This window comes from Microcebus murinus, chromosome 4 (genome assembly GCF_040939455.1).
Source record: "Microcebus murinus isolate Inina chromosome 4, M.murinus_Inina_mat1.0, whole genome shotgun sequence".
NCBI lineage: Eukaryota > Metazoa > Chordata > Mammalia > Primates > Cheirogaleidae > Microcebus > Microcebus murinus.
Window position 1 is genome coordinate 55,230,899 of NC_134107.1, and position 6,000 is coordinate 55,236,898.

The 6,000-nt window shown below is 40.0% G+C and overlaps 1 protein-coding gene and 1 pseudogene across 1 annotated transcript in view; one reads left to right on the plus strand and one right to left on the minus strand.

The window, feature by feature from the left end:
- Window positions 1-2,147, plus strand: part of LOC142870474 (olfactory receptor 56A4-like) — a 61,396-nt gene extending 59,249 nt beyond the window's left edge. Inside the window, exon 2 of the transcript XR_012918843.1 lies at window positions 1,451-2,147. The gene's annotated coding sequence lies outside the window, so the exon portion shown is untranslated. The remainder of the gene's footprint in view (window positions 1-1,450) is intronic.
- A 2,664-nt stretch (window positions 2,148-4,811) lies between these two features.
- On the minus strand, window positions 4,812-5,787 carry LOC105883330 (olfactory receptor 52E8-like; annotated as a pseudogene).
- Between the last annotated feature and the right edge of the window lie 213 nt (window positions 5,788-6,000).

Consider the following 6,000-nt stretch of genomic DNA (forward strand, 5'->3'; position numbering starts at 1 on the left):
GGGAACAGTTCCTATGTCAGCTCCTCCCCCAAGGTGGGGCTAGAAACTTTGGAGCCAAAGGCCCAGCCCCATGTCACCAGAGTGTGTGGGTCGTAAAATCTCTCTGCCTTATATCCACTAAAGGCAGCCTCCTACGAGACTAGGCCCTGCCCCAGCGGGCTCCAGAGCCTGGACAGAGAACACAGGAGACCTGTGCAAGGATAGACTGTCCTGAAGCGGGCAGGCAGGTAGCCAGGCCCACCGATCCCCATCTTCTGTCTCTTTAATTTCACAGATGGAGATAAGCGGCAGGAACGGGAACAGTTTCTATCTTGGCTCCGCCCCCAAGGCGGGGATACAATCCTTGGGGCCAAAGGCCTAGCCCCAAATCCCTGGATGTGGGGGTTGTAGAATATCTCTGCCTTATAACCACTAAATACAGCCTCTTACAAGGCTAGGCTCTGCCCAGGCGGGCTCCGCACTCTGGACACAGAGCGCGGGAGACCTGTGCAGGGAGAGACTGACCAGAAGTGGGCAGGCAGTCAATGGGACCCACCAATCCCTGTCTTCTGTCTCCTTAACTACACAGGTGGAGATAAGCGGCAGGAATGGGAACAGTTCCCATCTCAGCCCCGCCCCCAAGGCTGGGACACAGACTTTGGAGCCCAGAGCGGGGCTCTGGGTCGCAGGAGAGTGTGGAAGGCAATGTTTCTCTGCCTTAAATCCGCCAAGGGCAATCTCCCCTGGAGTACTGCCCCGTCCAGGCAGGGTCCACTCTCTGAGCACAAGTCAGTGCCACTTGTGCAGCAAGTGATGGTCCAATATCAAATTGGTGGAGCAGGGGCGAATACCAGCACGCTCTCTGCGCTTCCCCTCCAAACCCCAAGCCCAAGTCAGCGCTGGAATGCCAAGTCAGCGCTGGAATGCCAAGTCAGCGCTGGAATGTGGGGACGGGAGCGGTGCCGGAGGGGCAGAGGGAGGGGGGGTCCTAATGGATCAAGGAGTCTAACTTTGCACACTCTGACCTTTCAGTGCTATCCCAAACCTCCTCTATATCCAAAGTCAAAGCCTCCTTCTGTGTAAACTCCCCTTAACCTTGACCTGGGAGTGTTCTGCAGGGAGATGCCCGAGTGGGCTCTGGTTCCTGCTGAACAGAGAGCGGTTGCTGGGCTCGGACCCTCCCTCACCTTAAACTGCAGCAGCTCTGTGCTCTGGAGAACTCAGAGTGTTCCCACCTCTAGTCTCCTCTCCACACAGCTTAGTCCCACGCTGCCACTTCTCACCAACTTCAGGCACCTCCCGGCCTACGTGGAAGTGGAACTTGGTGTAGGAGGGGGTGTTTCTCAGCACCAGGTAGGGCTGGTGCCACTGCCAGCTGGCAGCGGCTTAAGCCGCACCTCGCTCCCTCCCTGTTGTGTGCCTCCGAATCCCCGATTTTTGCGGAAGAATAATCGATTCACCTTTGCTTTAGGCTGTAAATGGTCCTATCCCTCCGTTTCCTGGTGGATGTCTGCAGGCTTGGGAAGCTGGTCCCGTGGAAGTGCAGATCGCTCGAGTGTGGCTATCCACTTTCTTCACTCTTCACTCTGGGAGCAGAGAGCCAGGAGGGCACCCCTACTCCGCCATTTTTCCCCCTATTGAGAGTACTTATTTTAAAGTAATGCAATTTTTAAAAATAAAATTTTCAACTGATTATTCTTACTTTTCAGTTCATGGCTAAAATTCTCTATCTTTTCATTGAATTTAGTGTATATAATAGTTATAGTTATTTTATAATCTCATTGCCTGGTTCTTTGTGAATATTTTAATCTTATCTTTTTTTGTTTGCTTATTTGGGTAATTATTATCTATTCAAACTTAAAAAAATTGAATGCTAGACATTAAGAAGTAAAACTTTTTAGGATGTTTTAAGGTTATCAATAATATTATCCACCATAGTGTTTTACTTTGGTTCTGCCAGGCAGTTAGGGTAAGAGAACATCACCTCATTCAGATTAAGAAGTGAGGTAATTCTAAATGAGGCTACATACTTTGTAATGCCTGATTTTCTTTTTTCTGATTTATCTTCACTCCTTGAGTACTCCGTTGGTGATCTATTTTCTCTATTCCTTGCCAAACACTGAATACCAATGCTTAATCTTATGCAATTCCATGATAATCTCATAGTACCAGTATCCTTGAGGGCTCTTCCAAATTATAAAATGCAAAGTACATGGTAAGGAAAAGGAGTACAAAAGGCAGGCTTTATTTCTCTTAGCTCTCCATTATTTTCTGGGATCCTGGACTTTTTATCTTTGCTAACTTGTTAGCTCTGCAATGTCTTAAATATATGTTTTAAACATTCTGTCCAGTTTTCTAGCTTTTTTTCTTTTGGCAGAAGCATTAATCAGAAATAAACTAGTTTATTATTAGTGGAAGTGGAAATCCACCAAATGCACTACTTAAAAACCATGTTATCATAATCAAGTTATCAACAATTGTATTGATGTAATTATGCCTTTTTATGCTTTACTTTGAGTATAAATCATGTTTTCATACCATATGTTACTCTTTTTGACATTTCTATTGTTTTTGTTTTGTTAGAGTTAAAACTTTTTTTCCTCCTTTGGAAGAGATGCACTTAAAATTTTCCTTATATATCTGAAAATGTCTTCATTTGACTCTTGAATATGAATAATTGATTGAATTAGCATTGAATCCCAAGTGCAAAATGATTTTTCTTATAATATGAAGACTGTTTTTAAACATCCACTTTTGCATTTGAGAATTCTGATACCAGTCAGATTATGTTTACCTTGAATCTATACTATTTTCTATGCTATTTTCTTTACCTGTCTCTCTCACTTGAACTTTCCTTTTCTTTCTCTTTTATTTTTTAAATTTCAGAATATTACAGGGGTACAAATGCTTTAGTTACATATATTGCCTTTGCAACACCCAAGTCAGAGCTACAAGCATGCCCAACCCCCAGACATCATGCACTATACCCATTAGGTGTGAATTTGCCCATTCTTCCCTCCCCCTGGCCACTTGCCTGACACAGTATGAATGTTACTTCCATATGTGCATGTAAGTGTTGATCAATTCATATCAATTTAATGGTGAATACATGTGGTGCTTGTTTATCCATTCCTGTGATACTTCACTTAGAAGAATGGGCACCAGCTCCATCCAGGATAGTACAAGGGATATTTGTTCATGATTTTCTTTATGGCTGAGTAATACTCCATGGTATGCATATACCACATTTTATTAGTTCATTCATGTATTAATGGACATTTGAGTTGTTTCTACATCTTTGCAATTATGAATTGTGCTGCTATTAACATCAAATTGTAGATGTTCTCTTTACAGAATGTCTTTTTTTTCCTTTGGGAAAATTCTATGAAATGGTAGTTCTACTTTGAGTTCTTTGAGGTATCTCTATATTAATTTCCTTCTCTTTCACTTGACACTTTTTCCATGGAATGGTTTAAGATTTTCTTTGTATTTCTTATATTTACAATTTCCACTAAATAATATCTGTGTCCCCACTGGGCAGTTATTGAAACTGTTAATATTTAGTCTTAAATAATTTTCATCTGTATGAATTTTCTTTGTTATTCTCCCCTTCTTTATTTTTATTTCACCGTATGAAACTTTTGTTATATCCATGTCAGAAATAAATACCTGTACCCCCAAAAATATTGACATAGAAATTTAGGCAGAAATTTTATAACAAATACTCATAAAATAGCTATATCTGGTGGGTAGTTTACACCTCATTACTTTAAGAGATAAAAAAAAATGAAACTAGATAATATATATCAAATTAAATTGATGGTTATAAAAAATTGTGAACACGTTAGTTCTTATTTTTTTTTTAGTTACCTTAGTATTAACTCTTCTCACTGAGATTGTACAATGATAATTAATAATGTATCTTCAAAATATTTGTTTTATATGTTAAATTAGTAAAAATCACTAGGAATGTCATAAAATTGGGTGAAATGATTGCTGTGGTACCTTTCAAAGTCAAGTTTGACCTTAACTCTGCTTGAATGATAGTCTACTCAGGTCATTCAATTCTTTCAATGTCCTTTTACTTTAAATTATCATTCTTTCTTTTCTATTGCCATTTTTGAAAACCATTTTGAAGTTTCTTTATAATCTGATTTCTGTTTCCTCTGTTTTCTATGTTCGTGTCTTTCCAAATTCATGAATAATTTTCCTTTTTTTCTTTCCACATATTTTAATGCTCTACCAAAGTCATCCAGCTAAAAAAAATAAACAAAATAAATAAACATTCTTGTTTCCTCTCTCTAGTGTGTGACTAAATCTTATGTCTCTCCCCTGTATCTCAACTTGGTACCTCCTCCCTATTTGCATTACTGCTACCCACATGCCAGTACTCCTGTCAGTGGCCGTGTGACCGCTGTTTGAATAACTCTGTGAAAGAACTATTTTTACTACCTGAAAGAGATCTAAAACACCAGACAGTTATACCAAAAAGTTCTTTCTTTAGTGAATTAAAGTACTCCTTCATTTTTAACTCTTTGAAATATCCATAATATTCTGAAACAATAAATAAATAAATATAAATAAAATGCTCCTCCTTAAAACTTACATTTGTATGATGTATTCTGTGTGAGGGGTCAACAGATAATATCATTGCAAGTATACACTCAGACACAAACACATGTCTCCAACAATTGCTGTCCATATTTCTTACATATATTCACATATATGTTCATATATATAATTGATGATCAATTTTAGTGAAAGAAACTTCTTTATTATTTTTATCACAATTTTAGTCTTTTTGGAGCTTATACTTTTATAACCTGAATAGATTATCTCTCATTCAATCTTTGTTTAGCAAAGAGACTCTTCACCCGCTCCTGGATCTGCTTGGTCCTGATGCCATAAATGACTGGGTTGAGGGCAGGAGGGATGACTACATAGAGATTAGCCAGGAGGATATGGATATATTGGGGAATGCCATGTCCAAAGCGATGGGTGAGGAAAGAGAAGAGAGCTGGGCCAAAGAAGGCCAAGATGACACAGATATGGGAGCTACAGGTATTAAGAGCCTTTAGGCGGGCATCTTGGGAAGGGAGGTGGAAGACAGCAAATAAAATCCTCACATAGGAGATAATGATAAGAAGCACATCCATAAACAAGATAGAAATATTCCCAAGACCATAATAGACATTGGCACTGATGCTGGCACAAGCCAGACGTGCCACTCCCATGTGCTCACAATAGGTATGAGGGATAATTCTATGTCCACAGTAAGGCAGCCTCATGAGGAGAAAAATGATAGGAGCAATCATGCATAAGCTTCTTAGAACTACAACCACAGAAATCGCACCAATAACTTTGTTGGTGAGGATCATGGTGTACCTGAGGGGGTTGCAAATAGCCACATACCGATCAAAGCCCATGGCAAGAAGTACAATGCTCTCCATGACTGTAAAAAAATGGATAAAAAATACTTGAGAAACACAGCACCCAAAGCACAGCTCCTGAAGGCTGAACCAGAAAATGCCCAGCATTTTGGGGATGGTAGCAGTAGAGAGACTCAGGTCAATCATTGACAGCATGGCCAGAAAGTAGAACATGGGTTGGTGAAGGTTATTATCAGTGAAGATCACAAACAGAATGGTAAGATTTCCAACAAGAGCAATCAGATACACAACACAGAAGGGAAAGCCAAGCCAGATTTGTGCAGTTTCCAGTCCTGGAATCCCTAACAGCAGGAATGAAGAGGGGTGCAGCTCAGTGATATTGGGAGAAAACATTCTTCTGCAGGCTGATGGTGGCCATGGTTTTAAAGGCTGTTGCCAGTTTTCATTTGGCATTCCATCCGGACTTAATTGAGATCTAAAACAATTAAAAATAAAAAGTACTCAAATAAAGAATTCATATTATGGAAATGTTTCTGTAAAGGTCTTTGATTTTTTTTCCTTCTTTCAGCTCTCCATAAGTAATCGCAGGATCACTCCTCACCTGCACTCCAAGTGTGAATGGCTGAGATGC